Source organism: Arvicanthis niloticus, chromosome 12 (assembly GCF_011762505.2).
Source record: "Arvicanthis niloticus isolate mArvNil1 chromosome 12, mArvNil1.pat.X, whole genome shotgun sequence".
Taxonomy (NCBI): Eukaryota; Metazoa; Chordata; class Mammalia; order Rodentia; family Muridae; genus Arvicanthis; species Arvicanthis niloticus.
The window spans coordinates 72,492,788-72,509,971 of NC_047669.1; the positions used below are offsets into that span (position 1 = coordinate 72,492,788).

The 17,184-nt window shown below is 45.3% G+C and overlaps 1 long non-coding RNA gene across 2 annotated transcripts; it reads left to right on the plus strand.

Moving 5' to 3' along the window:
- Positions 1–1,702: 1,702 nt before the first annotated feature.
- LOC143444093 (uncharacterized) lies at positions 1,703–10,046 on the plus strand. Of its 2 annotated transcripts, XR_013113649.1 has the most exons (4): positions 1,703–1,875; positions 3,085–3,170; positions 5,188–5,409; positions 8,920–10,046. It is a non-coding gene; the product is annotated as an uncharacterized LOC143444093 (long non-coding RNA). The 2 variants fall into 2 exon arrangements; XR_013113648.1 differs by having other exon boundaries at positions 5,188–8,920.
- Positions 10,047–17,184: the final 7,138 nt, after the last annotated feature.

A 17,184-nucleotide genomic window follows, 5' to 3' on the forward strand; every position in this document is an offset into this window, starting at 1 on the left:
AAGAACACTCTAGATTGCTTAAAAAGACTCATCAAGAAGTTAAGGACGTGACACACAGAAGAAAGAGCAGACAGGTATTAAAAAGATGAAGCCTTAGCCTACAAGGACACAGGCATTGGTGACTGGAATTTACAAAGCCCAGTGGATGCAATGGCTGAAGAGAGAATCGGGCGCTGAACTAGATCACTGTGGAGGAAATCATCTAGAATACAAAGTGTTCAAGTGGCCGACGGCACAGGAAGGTAGCACAGGAAGGAAGGTGTTATCAGTGTTAGCCCATGCTCTTCCTCTTAAATGGTAAGCAGATCCTGGAGGAGGTTGGTCCGAACACAAATGAAACAGCACTGTTGAAAATGTTCCGATCCAGCAGGCCTCGGGGTGAAAGCCACCTCAGTCAAGGTGCACTAGCCGTGCAGAACTAATGCCCTGGAGAGATTTATGGAGAAAGATGTTTTTATTATAAGCAATTGGCTCATGTTTTGGGACACTGTTGAGTCCCAGGGCCTGCAGGAGATCCAGGAAGCAGGCTGTGCAGGTCCAGTCTGGTAGGCAGCAGATGAGATGCACAAAGGGCCAATGTTTAGTTCACATCTGACATCTGAAGAGGGAAAAAAAATCCAATGTTGGGGGAGGGAGAATTCTCTCTTGCTTCTTGGAGGGTCAGTATCTTTTCTATGTCCAGACCTTCACAGGGTGGACAAGGCCCACTCATAATTCAGAGGTCAATCTGCCTTGTTTCACCGATTAAAACATTAATCTAGCTCACAAAGCACAGTTATGGAAGTATTCAGAAGGACGCCGGACCAAATCTCTGGTCACCCTGTGGCCTTTCCAACAGATACATAGACTCAACCATCGCCTCTGGTCTTGGTAATGTAATCAGCGAGTGGCATCTTGGCTGAGATCTGGACGGTGTTGTAAATGGCGTGTGCATTGAAGCTACAGAGATCCAGGTGAAATGCCCTGATGGTTGCATCATCTTAGACACATTACTTAATTCTTTCGTCAAGGGGGTAGTGGGTACAGAAGGGGCATTTTCAAAGATAACAAATACAGCCCGCTGAACACCTACTCTACGGCAGCCCTCTGATGGCTACTGCATTGTGGTCAAGTGACCCACAACGGCCTAAGTGGGGTCTTTGATTGTCATAGTTGTGTTGGAGCAGCAGGTGTTCTTCGTATCTGTGGGTAGAGGTCACCGATAAACATCTCACACTGCTTGAGGACAGTCCCTTCCCGATCCTATCCTCCAAACAAAGAACTAGGCAGCTCAAGTGCTTTCTCTATGCTGAGAAAGTGTGAGAAGAAACACCTGCAGGATGTCATGCTTGCAGGCTAAGTGGTCAGGATTGGCTGCAGATGAGACTTGAGGTATTCTGTCATTGCTGTCATCTTCCTCTTCCTCCTCATCTTCATCACCACCACCATGATCATCATGTGATCAGTTGGATAAGTTTCTGCTCCTCTTCCCCCCAGTTCTCTGTCTCTTCCGTGGAGAAGTGGGACTGTCCTGACAGCACTCTCTCTGCTCAAAGCATGGAGGGAGGGGACCCATGTCACCTCACATGAAAAGTCTGCCAGCTGCAGCTTGGACATGCCAAGTTCTGGTATGCATCTTCTGGGCAGCGGCATCTAGAGTGTTCTGGCTCTGTGCACACCCCGCCTTCTGCCCGCCCTGGCTGCCCTGTTAAGAACTGCAGGCTCAGCTCAGCTCCCAGGGAAGCTCTAGACAGCCTGGCTCACCCTGAATCGCTCTACACTGCGTTAGTGATGGCCCTTCTGCAGACATTAATCCGTATAGGTTTCCAGATCCATTGCTTTGAAGACTGATGTCTATGCTAGGTCTGTAGGCAGGCAACGAGGAAGAAGAGACAGGTAGGAAGAGAAGTGGGGGCGGGGGGATAACTGGGGAGGGACTGTTCTTTGCCCTCTGTGGTCTTTCCCTGGGCTGAAGCCTTCCCCTCGGCCGCTTCGAGGGACCAGAGAAAGGCTCGCTTTACACTCCCAAAGAAGCACAAAGAAAATCAATATGTCTCCCCGACGTGCACACGTTGAGCTCCGCCAATTTCTTCAAGCCCCTGGTGTTCAGCCCAGTTCCCAACCCAGTCCTCAACTGGATTTAGAAGGCGGGGACCCAGACAGCACTCAAATCCCTCATGCGGAGCCTTGCTGCTTCTCATTTGTTTAAGCTACAGCAGAGGAAAAGTCTCAGAACTTTCCGGGACGACAGGGCTCCGCTTTGAAGCGGTTCCCAACAATAATTCTGTAATGGACACAAAGCTTGCTTACGCGGAGTATGTCCCCTGCAGAACCACAGCCGGGTTTGCAAGGATGGCGGCCGCGGGACTCCCTCTGGGGAATGAGCTTCCCTGGCCAGAGATCGGCTGATTTTTTTTTTTTTCTCTTTCCTGACACAGACCCATAAACACATAGATACCGAAGAGTTAATTTGCGTTTTTTAAACCCCCTTTCCAATGCCCGCTCTCATTCCTATAAAATCTCCATGCCCAGACATCAAATCAGTAAGCCCTGTTGCCTGTCAGTGAATACAATGTCAGGCCATTAGTATGTTAATAAGTCCGGAGGGCGACAGGTGGCCTACTAGACAGCTCAATTAAGCTGCTCATTAAACACACGCTAACGAACAGCCAAGGCAGGGCCCGAACAGCACCATTCTGTAATGACATGATGTCAGAAGGGACAAATGAGGAAAAATAACAAAAACATTACAACCGGGACAGACGCCACTAACAAGGACCCCTCGCACTACATCAGCCCCCAAATTAATGAGTCACAGGGATCAAAAAACTCGACCCAACATTCTCAGGAGGCTGAATGAAGCAAGATTTTTTTTTTTTTTTTTTTTTTTTTTTGGTCACTATTAAAAAAAAAAAATCTCCAAACCTAAAATGATTACAAAAATATCACAGTTTAACTGTTGTCAATTATTAAAGCAAAGTTTATTTGATGCAACTAATACTAATAATAAGGTCTGAGAAATTCGTATTATGGAATTTGAATGGAAATCATTATTTAATGAGATCATCATTGACATTTGATTGGCTTTTTTTTCCCCTTGCACAGGTTTGAGCCGTTTGGCTTCTACACTACCCATCCAGTCTGAGAGCACAGTGAGCAGAATGTGAAGGAGCCTGTGGCCAGTTTCTCAGGTGAGGGTTCTATTTGCTATGGATGTGTAAGCCCAAGGACTTCCAGCAGCTGGTAGAAGTTTCTCTCATTTTCTAGTAAGTAGCTGAACCAAACCTCTGTGGGACCACAGCTTTGACCTTGGAGAGACACATTGCTGAACTGATAACAGGCTAGCTGGCCCACAGGAGGTCCTGACAACAGCTCTTCTCTTGTGTTAAGCCTGAAGCTGACACCACCTTGCAGTGAGAACTTTCCTCCAGGTTCAAGGGCTGTATGGGAAGGAAGCTAGGAGAAGGCAGGGGACCACCCACTCTGGGTGAGTGTCTGGGGAATCTTACAGAGTCGCTTGGAAGCTTGGCTCGGCCCCATGGACCACTTCTCTTCTGAGATCTAGGATCTAAATCTCTGAATGGAGCCGAGGGACTGCTGCACTGTGACCTGAAGCACATTGTTTTACGTCTTCACTGTTTATTTCACAGACATGATGGTTCTGTCTTGTCTGTCTACTTTAAAAACAAAACAAGAAAAACTTTTGGGGGGCTTTAGCAATTGAACTTAGGGCCGCGTGCCCTATAGGCAAACGCCAGTGAGCTCCATTCTCGCCCAAGTTTTATCTTTTTTCTTTAGCCGGTGTCTTACTAAGTTCCCCAGATTGGCCTTGAACTCACCCTGTGCCCAGAATTGACCTTGGAGCTCTATTTTCTCACCTTCCCAGGAGGCTGGGATATGGCCCCAGCCTGGCCTGGCCTTTCCACTTTAAGCAATTTCTTCAAAAGAACTGTAAGATATTCCTGAAGTTATCATCTGCTTGGAAAGCTGAAACTGGTAGCAAAAAACACTGCAAAGAATCAAGGACTAAAAGTTCAGGGTGTTATTTAGAAATACAGTAAAAATTTAAAATAAAGGTTAGGAACGTAGATCAATGGCAGAGAGCTTGCTTTGTATGCGAAAGGCCCTGGGTCTGAGGTCCAGCACCACAAATGAATGAATGAATGAATGAATGACTAATAAAAATAAGCCTGTAGAACCAACACTGCAGAGGTAAAAGCAGAAGGCTCAGGAATGGGATAACAGTCATTGGCCTAGCATGGGCCTGTTTGAGACTGTTTGAAAATACAATTTCTTGAACATCAGCTGGCTGGAGTAGATGAAGGGGTGGCAGGGCAGGGCATCTGCTGGGCGGGGTATCTGCTGGGCAGGGTATCTGCTGGGCGAGGTATCCTCTGACTCTGGGAATTTGAGTAGGCTGCCTGGGTGGGAGGAGCCCCAGAGATACCTATTTCAACCACATATCCCAACAAACAAAAATAAGTTAAGGTACACCTTAAGGGTGTGTTTGAGTTACAAAGAATCATACTCTACCAGATCAATATATTCCCAACCCTTTGAAATACAGAGAAGAACAAGACAACTGCGAACAGTGAGGTTAGAAAATTAAAGTTCCAACATCTTCTTCTGCATCCCAAATGACCAGTTGGGTGAGTCTTGGCCCCAGTTGGGAATGAGAGGAAAAAAGGGTGTCCAAGAAACATAGGTAGTAGTAGTCAAGGAATACATATGTTTAGGGGTGCATGTGGAAGAGGTGAGGTGTCAGTGGTCACCCTCCTGATGGAGGCAAGGCTGGGGTGCTAAAGCTGAAGGGTATGTGGCAAAGCTAGAGGAGAGGCCACCCATAAGGGCAGAGGTGACAGGGGGTTTGCACAGCAAACATTTTCATATTGTTGTGATAAAACACCATGACCAAAGCAACTTGGGGAGGAAAGGTTTATTTGACTCACACTCCCACATCATCGAAGAAAGTCAGGACAGGAATTCAAGCAGGGCAGGATCTTGAAGACAGGAGATGATGCAGAGGCCACGGAACAGTGCTACTTACTGGTTTGCTCAGCTTGATTTCTTATAGAACTCAGCGTCACGAGCCCAGGGATGGTACCACCCACCATGGGCTGCCCCCCCCCCCCCCACATCAATCACTAATGAAAAAGTATAGTTGGATCTTACGGAATCATTTTCTCAATTAAGGTTCCCTCCTTTCAGATAATCCTCGCTTGCATCAAGTTGACATTAGTCCAGCCATTGCAGCCTTCTGATGGGAGAGCATTTGGTCTCTGAGCAGATGAAGTTCCCTCTTCAGCAACTGTGGGAACACAAAATGAAAACATTTTACCATTATCTTCAGGAAGCACACAGTGGACTCACCTGTTTATATTTATTCAAGGACTTCCCCAGTCTAAACTTTGTCCTAGGTAAAGAATCATGGTAAGAATCATGACAGATGACACAAGCTTGTCTTTTTTTTTTTTTTTTTTTTTTTTTTTTTGCCTAATCTTTCCAGAATGATCCTAAAGGCTGGAGCGTTCACACAGGAGTCTTGGCTGATCACTTAAGGTTCCCCTGGGGACATGAGCAGGCCATTGTACCTAAAGTCCATAGTCACAGAGCCACAAGTGTGTGCACACAGCTTGCCAAGAGCCCTTAATGTCCTATTATTCAATAGGAGGGGACGGTTACAGATCATTTGGTGTTTGAGAACAGTCTCTAACAGAAAAGACAGAAAAGGCAGAACCAGAGAAAGAGAAGGGGTAACTTGGGGGCCACAGAAACTATAATATTATAAAGGGAAATTAAAATGTTTTTCTATCTGTTCAGACCCTAAATAATTTATTAGTGATCACACCACTTAAACATCACTTTTTTGCTATTTTCAAGTTCCCAGCTGTGGAAACTTCTAGTTTCTTTGGAAAGTTATGTCAGGTGATATTTTTCTGGGGTGCACAGGGATCTTGCTAAAGCAAACATGGGAAAGACTGTTTTCTTGAAGCAGACTCAGGGGAAAGGATGTTGACATATAGCAAACACATGAAAGGACTCTTGGTGAAGGAGTATAAATATGACCCCACAGACAGTGGGAGAAGAGCCCTGAGCATTCTACCTTGCTATTCTTCACTGAAGACACACATATATTGGTTCGCCTTACAGAGCCTTGTTGAGCTCAATGTGTGATAACTCTGACATTGAGAGAAACTCCCCCAAGAACTGCTTGTGAGGTTCCTGCAGCAGCTTCCTTAGGCCATTGGGCGAGCCTGGCAGTCTCTTTGGGATTGAACTACAGCTGCCTGGTGTCTGCTTGCTGAAAGAACTGGACTGTAGCTGCTGGTTCATGCCTGGAGTCTGCCTGCCTAGAGGACTGGTTTGCAGCTGCTTAGTTCTATTTGGTATTTGCTGTGGACTGAACTGCTGCCCAAGAAGATCAAGCTTGTCCCCAAAGAACTATTGGTGAATGGGTCCACTTCCCCCATATCCTTTCTTTTCCACTACCTCTGCTAGGTGACAGGTTAGAGGAGAGGCTGAACCCTATTTAAAGTAGGATGCAAAAAATTCATGCCTACAGTTGTTAACTACAGTCATCATGCTGTGCCACAAATAACTAGGACCTATGCCTCCTGTCTGAGGGGCGCTTGAGCCCTTTGACACCTTCCTGTTCTCCGTGCTCCCTGACCTTTCCACTTGCTCAGTCTCTGATGACTATGACTCTACTTTCTGCTCCTACAAAGTCACCCTGCTACACACTGGGTATAAGCATTATTATGGTATTTCTGTGTCTGGCTTACTTTACTCAATATAATGTCTTCTGTGCTCATCTGAACTGTTAGAAATGACAGACGTTCCAGTTTGGTAAACACTATGTCACTGTGTCCTCTCTGTACACACACACACACACACACACACACACACACACACACACACACACACGTTCATTATATACTCTCTTTATCACCCATCACTTGACAGTTGGATGGGTTCCACATCTTAGCTGTTTTATAATTATACAGTGGATAAAGAGATGAATATCTCTCTTTGATGAAATAATTTCAATTCCTTTGGATACATACTCAGAAAATGGATTGCTGTATCATATGATAATTCTATTTGTAGGGTTTTTTTCCCCTTCCCTTCTCCCTCTCGCCCCAGCCCAAAGATTTTATTTATTTATTTATTTATTATATGTAAGTACACTGTAGCTGTCTTCAGACATCCCATAAGAAGACATCAGATCTCATTACAGATGGCTGTGAGCCACCATGTGGTTGCTGGGATTTGAATTCATGACCTCTGGAAGAGCAGTCAGTACTCTTAACCATAGAGCCATTTCACCAGCCCCTATTTGTAGGCTTTGAAGGAATCTCCAAACTCTTTGTTTCTTTTCTGTATACTCTCAACAGCACATTAGCTTTTGTATTAAAAATAACATTTACGTGTGTGTGTTCATGTGTGTATGTGTCTATGTGAGTCTATGTGCCCATGTGTTACAGATGCCCAACAAGTCCAGGAGAGGGCATCAGATCCCTTGGAGATGTGCTTACAGAAAGTTGTGAGCCACCTGGTGTAGGTGCTAGCATCCAAACTAGGATCCCATGATTGAGTAGCAGGTGTTCTTGACCAAGTAGCAGGTTCCCTTGACTGCTGGTTCATTCTCTGACCTCCATGTATATTTCTTGATAATAGCCAGTCTAGTAGGTATGAGTTAATAAGTCATTGAGACTGTAATTAATTTCTCTGATAATTTGGGATGTCAAACATTTTTCACATATCTTTTGGATGTTGGATTTTCCTTCCTTTGAGAAATGCCTTTTTTAGAATCTAGCCATTTTTGTTTCCTTGATATTGAATAATTTTTGTTCTTTAATTTTCTACACTTATATACTTATTTGGTGTGTATACAGGCTTGTACTTGTCTGGTATATGTGGAGGTCAAAAGACAATGTGCAGGAGTCAGGTTTTTTTTTGTTTGTGCTGTGTGTGTGTGTGTGTGTGTGTGTGTGTGTGTGTGTTCTCTTCTATCATCTGGGTCTTTGGTGTTGGAATCTTGGGCTGCCAGGTCAGCAGCAAACACCTTTACCCACTAACCCACTAACCCACTGACCCACTAACCCATGCAGCCAGCTCTAGTTTGCATTCTTCTGATATTTTGGCAATTATCCTTAGGATTTGCAAACATTTTCTTCCAAGTTCATGGGCTGAGTCTTAGCTATGGTGTTTCCTTTGCTGTTCTTTTCTTTTTGTAAAACTATTTGTTTATTTTTGCTTTTGTTGATTAGATAAGGTGAATCTGAAACAACTTTCAAAGGGCTGCCAATCATGGTGACCCCAGAAGAGTGAGAATTGATAGAAAACCCCCTCCAGGGATTAGCCAGCCACTGCTTAGTGAAAGCCAGTTTTAAAGGCAGGTCACTGGAGTGCTAGGATATACCTTGCCTCTTAGTCTCCTTTCAACATGGGTCAATGTGATTCATGAGTGTGCACATAAAAATTACTCAGACAGGAGGCTAGCTGCATGCCAACACTTTCTGCTAGTATTTACTAAATGAAATTCAAGTGTTTACATCCCAAACTTGCATCTCTATCTCGGGGACCATCTACCGCCACACCCTGACACGCACCAAGTCTAAGTCAAAGCATCCTGTAGAAGTGGGTGGGTAAGGTTAGCAGAGCCTCACCTGGATCCAGTCTCCTCTGGTCCCCACACAAATTGCCTTGGAAGTCAATGACTGTCAATCTCACATCATTTGCTTGTCCTTCTTGCTTTCCCCTAAATTGGAGCCCCAGGTTATGCTTGAGCTCCTCATGGGACAGAGACCAGATTCTGAGAGATAAGTCTTCATTGTTCTCTCTGTAGGACACCTAGAGACATTCCTGATGATGCATTGAGCACCTGCTTCTGGGGGTTGGGGTGGGCATTTAATAAAATATTCATTTTTATTGTTTCAGACTCTGAGTGTGGGCCAAGACTTTAAAATCTTTGAGAACACAGTTTCAGCCCCTGGGAACATAGGAAAACCTCACTTTGAACCATGAAGACTCAGCTCCTGTAACAGTAACAACTTGAACGTGCCTATCAAGAGGTGGTTCTCAATCTGTGGGTTAAGACCCTCTGGGGTCAAATGACCCCTTTCACATGGGTTGCATACCAGATATCCTGTGCATCAGATATTTACATTATGATTCATAATAGGAGCAAAATTACAATTATGAAGTAGCAACAAAAATAATTTTATGGTTGGGGTCATCACAATATGAGGAACTGCATTAAAAGGTCTCAGCATTAGGAAGGTCGAGGACCACTGCAACAGAGAAACAAACATTCAGTTCTGCTGGTTATTTAATAAAATAGAAATTTCATTCCATCTTTTTTTAAAGCATAGCAATCTTCTTGTTTAAAAAGAGACCTTGGGCTGGAGAGATGGTTCAGTGGTTAAGAGCACTAACTGTTTTTCCAGACGTCCTGAGTTCAATTTCCAGCAACCACATGATAGCTCACAATCATCTGTAATGGAATCCCATGCCCTTTTCTGGTGTGTCTGAAGACAGCAACAGTGTACTCATATAAATAAAATAAATGAATAAATCTTTAGAAAGAGACCTTATCTCATGGGGTTATATCCTACATAGTCACAAGATGACACTGTATAATATTTGGGTTATGTTTCAAAACAGTATGTGACTTGGAGAGAAGGACAAGACAGGAAGCAGATGACAGGTACCAAGAGATAGGGACCAGGGGACAGTAATCAGGGGATAAGAACCAGATGACAAGAACTACGTGACAGGGATCAGGGGACAGGAACCAGGTGACAGGGACCAGGGGACAGGAACCAAGTGACAAGGACCAGGAGACAGGGATCAGGGGACAGGAACCAAGTGACAAGGACCAGGAGACAGGGATCAGGGGACAGGAACCAGGTAACAGGGACCAGGGGACAGGGATCAGGGGACAGGAACCAGATGATGACAGGAACCAAGTGACAGGGACCAGATGACAGGAACCAGGTGATAGGAACCAGGTGACAGAAACAAGGTAATAGGGACCAGGGGACAGGAACCAGATGACAGGAACCAGGTAATGACAGGAACCAGGTGACAGGAACCAGAGGGCAAGGAACTCAAATTTTGTGACCCAGAATGGAAATAAATTCTTCTATTTTTAGTTTAATTTTTATAACAAAATTTAGCCAATAATATGTACGTATGTCTTCATGAATTTGGTTAGAAGAGGGTGTTTGGTATGATGACTTGCTGTTTTCTCTCTCAACCTCCTTTAAAGAGAAGAACTAGGGAAATGAAGTGACCCATCCAGTGACATGGCTCACTAAATGGCAACGCTGGGTTTAGACTAGAGGGCAGGTATGAAGCTTCCAAGTGTGACATTCTCTGGGACTCATGCTGGACACAGGAGCAGCTTTGGTAGAAAGCGTTATCTACCCATCACAGCACTGTCTGACTCTTGTCATTCTACCACACTTCAGTGGGAACAAGTGTATGACACCCCCTTTGGGGACAGAACCCAATGAAAACCCCAGAGCTGTTTACGGCCATACCATCCTGAATGCACCCGATCTCCTCTGACAACTACAGAGCTGAAAGGGGGTGGGGCAGGGGAGCAGTGGGAGGGGGAGGGCTGGGGTACTCTGCAAGACTTGAAAAGCCAGGGCTTCCGCCATCCATTTTATCAACTCTGAGGCATTTGGATAAAGAGTGTGGGAGGTCTTAATACTTTCCCCCCACCCCCATGTTTCCCAAGTCTTCTACACAGACCACAAGATCACATACTGTGTGTATTAGTTACTTTTATGCTGCTGTGGTAAAGGAAACTTACAAAAGAAAGAGCAAGATAGAAGGCAGCAGGCATACAGGCAGGAGCAGGAAGCCAAGAAAGCAAACTGCAAGTAGTGTGGGGCCTTAAACCCTCAAAGCTCACCCCCAAACAGCAAGGCTGAACGTCCCAAACCTCCCTAAACAGCACCACCGACTGGAGACTATCTTAGTTAGGGTTTTACTACTGTTAATAGACACCATGACCAAGACAACAACTCTTATAAAGGACAACATTTAATTGGGGCTGGCTTACAGGTTCAGAGGTTCAGTCCAGTATCATCAATGGCAAGCTTTGAAAGGAAAAATACAAAATGTATGATGGTTCAAAGAATAAAGGGGCACCAAGATGTAGAATGGAGCTGAATCCTATGTTCAAGGAGATAAACAGATTGATAGAGTGGTGACTTTGGAGCAAGATCCTACCCAGATAAGCTTATTGTTCACGCATTTTCCACTGAACAAGTAATAGATATACCCAGGTATTATTATTACCTGGTTATTGATTTCATTTAGACTTTTAATCTAGAATGAGCTACAGTCTAGAAATGGAGGACACAGGCCTTTGATCCAGATCTTGAGAAAATAGTGGCCATGAAAAACTTAGGTTATGGTAGTACAAAACTTTAATCTCAGGGTGTAGAGGCAAGTAGGTCTCTGAGTTCAGGGCCAGCCTGGTACAAAGCAAGTTCCAAGTAGAGAAAAGTTTAAAGTCCAGGCACGGTAGTACAAGCCTAGCATTCAGGAGACAGCCACGCAGATCTCTTGAGTCAAGGTCAATCTACAGAGCAAGTTCCATGACAGCCAAGCTTAGGCAGTGAAGGAGATAGAAAACAGAAAGCTGTTGATAATGCAATAGAACAAGGGGCATTGTTCCAGCCCCAGCAAGCAGCACAACTCAGCAGCTTCGGCCATGCAGCTCTGACTTTAGAGTCAAGAACAGAAGGAACTACTGGGACAATGATGCTGGGTAGCTGGAGCTAAGAAATCAGTGGTGATTAAGAACAGACCAGTGTCACTGAGGTAAAATCTGGGAAGTATTTTCTGAGAGCACAAAGAAGCTGTGTTCCAGAGATAGCCAAGGTTGTACCTCATGCTGCAGCTGGACTTGGTAATTCGTAAGTAACCAGTACCCAGATGGTACTGGTTTTGTAGACATAAAAGAGTCACAAAGAGTAACTGAAGCTTGGCACTGTGAGAGGCCACAGAAGGCCAATGGTGAAGGTGCAGCCTCAGTTGCAGTTGATGGCCCAGGACTGAAGGGATCATGCAAAGGATTTGAGGCTTGGCACCATGAAGAGAGCCTATGAGAGGCTATTGGTAAAGCCTAGTTGCAGTGGAAGACTTAAAGTGAATTAGAAATGCCAATACCATGGGATGATCACCAAGAATAGCAGCAATAATGGAGTGGATCAACCAGAGCCTAGAGTGCTATAGAGGGCAGAGGTGGAGAAGAGAGGCTAGCCCTTTGGAGGAGCCCAGAAGATCATGTGTGGATCCCAGACATTGAAACAAGAAGCTGTAATGTTGAAGTCACCTTCGAGATCCCAAGATGTTAGAGATGTCAGAGCCCTGGGCTATCTGCTGAGGAAAGCTGCCAACAGGGAGTAGAATCAGGCAAGGAGAAAGAATTTTGTTGTAGGCAACAAAGCAGAAAGGATTTGGAGATATTAAGAGAGCTTTGAACTCAGACATGGAGATGCCAAGTTTGGACTTTGCTCAGCTGATTTTCTGTCTTGCTTTGGTCCAGTATTTCCTCACCATAACGTTTTTGGAATGGTAATGTATATCCTGCATGATGTTGGAGGCATGCGATCTGATTTTTAATTTTGATTTCTTAGGGGGAATTACAGTTAAGAGATTGGATGAATCTCAGAAGAGACTTTGAATTTTGGACTTTTAACAATGTTGAGAGTGTTATATGCCATGGGACTTTTGAAGTTGGACTAAACATATTTTGCATTACACCATGTTTAGGTATGGCCTCCATAGACTCATGTGTTCGAACAAGCCTGTGGGGGACAGGGAGTGGAATGTGATGGTTTGTATATGCTTGGCCCAAGGAGTGGTACTATTAGGAGGTGTGTCCTTGTTGGAGTAGATGTGGCCTTATTGGAGGAAGTGTGTCACTGTTGGGATAGGCTTCCTCCTAGCTGCCTAGAAGCCAGTCCACTCCTGTTTGCCTTTGGAACGAGATGTAAAACTCTCAGCTCTGTCAGTGCCATGCCTGCCTGGACACTGCCGTGCTCCCCGCCTTGATGATCATGGATTGAACTTGTAAAAGTGTAAGCCAGTCCCATAAATGTTGTCCTGTGTAAGAGTGGACTTGGTCATGGTGTCTCTTTACAGCAATGGAAACTCGGACAAAGACAGTTGGTCTTTCACATTGCCCTAGTTTCTGTGGTGTATTTGTGGGATACACCAACCTGCAGATCCGGGTGGGCATGACAGTGTCAGCATGATTACCACCCCACTTTTGCTCAGGTTATAAAATGACCACAGTCATGGAGCTCCATGGAGAGCTCCTGATTGGATATGTGATGAATGAATCTCTCAAGAATTTTACAGAAATAAAGCATGAAGAGACATACAAATATTTTCAGGGCCTACTTCTTCCTTTTAGGATATTAACTTTTAAAACAGTCATGGGAGACCAGTTCCTTCCAGAAATGGTTACAAATGGCTCAGTGTGGTCTGGGTATGGTAGCTGGTGTCTGTGATCCTAGCAATTGGGAGGATGGAGAAATCGGGCAAACTCAGAGATCGAGAACAGGTTAGGCTACAGAGTGTCCCAGAACAACCTAGGCCACCTGTGGGGGTCTCAAAATGAATGAATGAATGAATGAATGAATGAATAAATAAATAAATAAATAAATAAATAAATAAATTCAATATGTATGAAATTTAATTGCAAAAGAAAACCTGGAAGGGACCCTGTTTAATCAAATAAAACATGGCATCAGGAAGTCAGTGCATGCCTGTTCCATTCCCAGCATTCCAAGATAGAAGGGGTCTGGGATAGAAGGGCTCTGTTCCTTGATTGTGCCTTGTCGTCAGGGTGAAGACCAATGTTTGTGTCTATCTGCCTGAATTTGCCCCTGAGGATCTGTCATAGCTTGAAAGGAAAGAAGAAAGTCTCTGTGGAACTGGAGGTCCTGAAACTCCCAGTAAGAAGACTACTGGGAACACAAACTCAGGAGCTGCCTGGACCACTGGCTTACTCTTATTGAAGCTGCCGTAGATGAAGAATCCAGCTGAAGGGTAGGGCCAATATGTTGACAACATTATGCAGATTCGTGTTCTGAAAATGAGGTAGAAGACAATACAAGGGTTAGGCAAGGGGCACCCGTAGAGATCAGAAACCTTCAGATTTCAGCAAGCTTTAAAATTGCATGGGGTATGCAAAATACAGATTGCTGGATCTTTTCTAAGACCAATTGAGTCCAAACCAGCAGGCCAGGTCCTAAGATCTGTCCAGGACTACTGGTTATAGCAAACTGGAAATGTTCTGAGTATTCAGAATTCCAAACAGAATTACGATTCTCTGGTTTCCTGAGGTGACATGTTGCATGTTGCTTCCTCTCTTCCTCAACCTTTAGCCTCTAGTGCTCTCCTTTCAAAGCGAATGCCAACTCTCAGGGCTAGTACTGAATGTCCAGGTGGGCTGAACCAGAGAGCCACGCCCTGTCAATCTGGGTACTGATGGAGTTACCCAACCATAAAATATGAGATGTGGGAGGAAGAGCAGAGACTATGGATCCAAGGCATGAAAAATCAGAGACCCAGACAGGAAGAGTTGCTTGGCCAGACTTCTGCTCACATACCCAGTTCTGCCTAACCTGCCTTCATCTCTTGGAAGCCACCACCCCATTGAAGGTCTCTGAAGTGTAGTCAGGAACAGGGCCATGGCATCATCCTAAAATCTAGGAGCCGTCTCAGAGTTAATCAGTATGATGGTTTGACTGGAAACGGTCAGGGTCTGAGAGATGGCTCAGTGGTTCAGTGCACTGGCTGCTCTTCCAGAGGACCCAGGTTCAATTCCAAACACCTACATGGCGGCTCACAACTGTCTGTAACTCCAGCTCCAGGGGGCCCAAGACCCTCACACAGGCATACATGCAGGCAGAATACCAATGTACATAAAATAAAAATTTAAAACGTATGTAAAAGACAAAAAAAATGGCCCCCATGATCATAGCGAGTGGCACTATCAGGAGGTGTGGCTTTTTGGAGGAGGTGTGGCTTTGTTGGAGAATGTGTCATTCAGGGTGGGCTTTGAGGTCCCAGATGCTCAGGCTGGGCTCAGTGTCCCCCTCTCTTTGTGCTGGCTGCCCATCTGAATATAGAACTCTCAGCTTCTCCAGCACCCTGTCTGTCTGCCTGCTTGCCACCATGCTTCCTGCCATGATGACAATGGACTAAACCTCTGAACTGTAAGCCAGCCCCAATGAAATGTTTCCTTTATAAGAGTTGCTGTGGTCATGGTGTCTCTTCACAGAAATAGAAAAAATCCTAACACAGTCAATGTCTGTGGTTATAATATGTCCTATCTGTCACCGTTAGGGACTTCAAAACCCACAAATTCCTTCCAATTCCCTAGTGAGAAACAGGGATGTTCGTTCCAATTGTACCGCCATGGGTGTCCGGGTGGTGAGGAGTATGAGGCTCTCTTGTGGCATTATCGGCTCACAGCTGGCTTCACCTGAGAAGAGTCCAGCCCACACGGGACACTGCATGTTGGAAAGAGCCTGAGGTTCCCCTCAGTCCTTGTGTGGCTTTGCTGGCCCCATTTCTGGTACCCAGCCTTCTCTGGGAGTGTGAAAATCCACCAGGGTCCTTTGTAAACCCAAGTGAGGATTTTGAGGCTGCATTAAAATGCCTCCTTCTTCTCTGAAAAAGGATTAGGTGCAACGAAGTGCTTGAGCCTTCAGCGCCTTTGAAAAGAAACCCGGTCTTAAGTGCTAAAGCTCAGATTCCGCGAGGTCGAGCAAAGGCCTCCTCAGGAAAGAGGCCTGGCTGACGCAGCTGCTAAGACCCAGCGCCACCTTTTCATGGCGACTCCATTCGTGCGGGCTGGGGGTGGGGGCAGACCAGATGTTTTAAGGGGATTATCGCTGAAACAAAAGCCACTTTTCCTGTGTGCCACCCACTTCTTAAAGGCAATTTTTCCACACAATGCCACCAGAATCGGTGGGAATGGAAATCCGAATTTCCACCTTCTGATGGTCCGCAGCACCCTAGCCTCCGGGAGCCTTATCACCCTGTCCTCACAGAAACGCATTACCTCCATCAAGACTGCAACATCCCCTACTTCTTTACAATGTAGCCATATTTAGAAATAGGATCTTTAAAGAAGCCATTAAGATAAAATGAGCACACACAGGAAGGCCCAGATCAGCCCCATCTAAGATGGGGAGGGGAGATTAGGTTGCAGTCATGTTTGGAAGGCACGGGGTAAGATGCCATCTACAGGCCAAGGACAGAGGCCTTGGAGACATCAACCACCCGTGTGGGAATGTCAATCTCAGCCTTCCTGGCTCTGGAATTATGAGAGAAAGAAATTCTGTTGCTTAAGCCTTAACTTACTAATACAGCCTGCGTTTTAACAACAAGCAAAGCAAAGCTTAGCCAGGTTAAGTGACTGACACTGACGGTGGCACATGGCTTGGGGAGTTGCTCATCTTGGGCTAGAGTCTGATTTCTCTGTTGCCAAAGCCCCGTGTTCGACCCTTTCGTTAACTCCTGAGACTGGAACCAGGAGGGGCTCTCAACGGTCTGGATTCTTTACTTTTCTGTTGATGTGAACAGATACCCTACAAGAAGCAACTTCTGGAGAGAAAGACTTATCTGAATGCAGCAATGGAGCTGTCCACCACGGCGGGGGACAGAGAGCAGCGCAGCTGGCTCATTGCATCCAGAATCAGGAAGCGGAGAGGTGAATGTTAGAGCTTGGCTTTCTTTCTTTTTTTTTTATTCAGTCCGTGGCCTTGGCTCGTGACACTCACATTCAGGCTGGGTCTTCCCACCCTCATTTAAACATGGAAACACCTTGTAGACACACCCAGAGGTGTATTTCCATTGATAATTAAGGTTAATTATCACACACTCCTCTGCCAAGAGTTCCTGCCTAAGCTTTGTGTTGCCTTCAGAGATGGGGCAGGATTTAGTCTTCAGTGCCCAACCAGACCACTGCAATGACTAGTCACCAAGGCTTGGGACTTTCATAGCATGAGGCTTGACTAGAGGCTTATTCTAGTTTCATTCTTTTACTGTGATAAAACACTCTGATCAGAGCAACTTAGGGAAGGAAATGGTTAGCTAGCTTATACTGCTGGGTCACAGCCCATCATTGAGGGAAAGTCAAGGCAGCAATTTGAAGAAGAA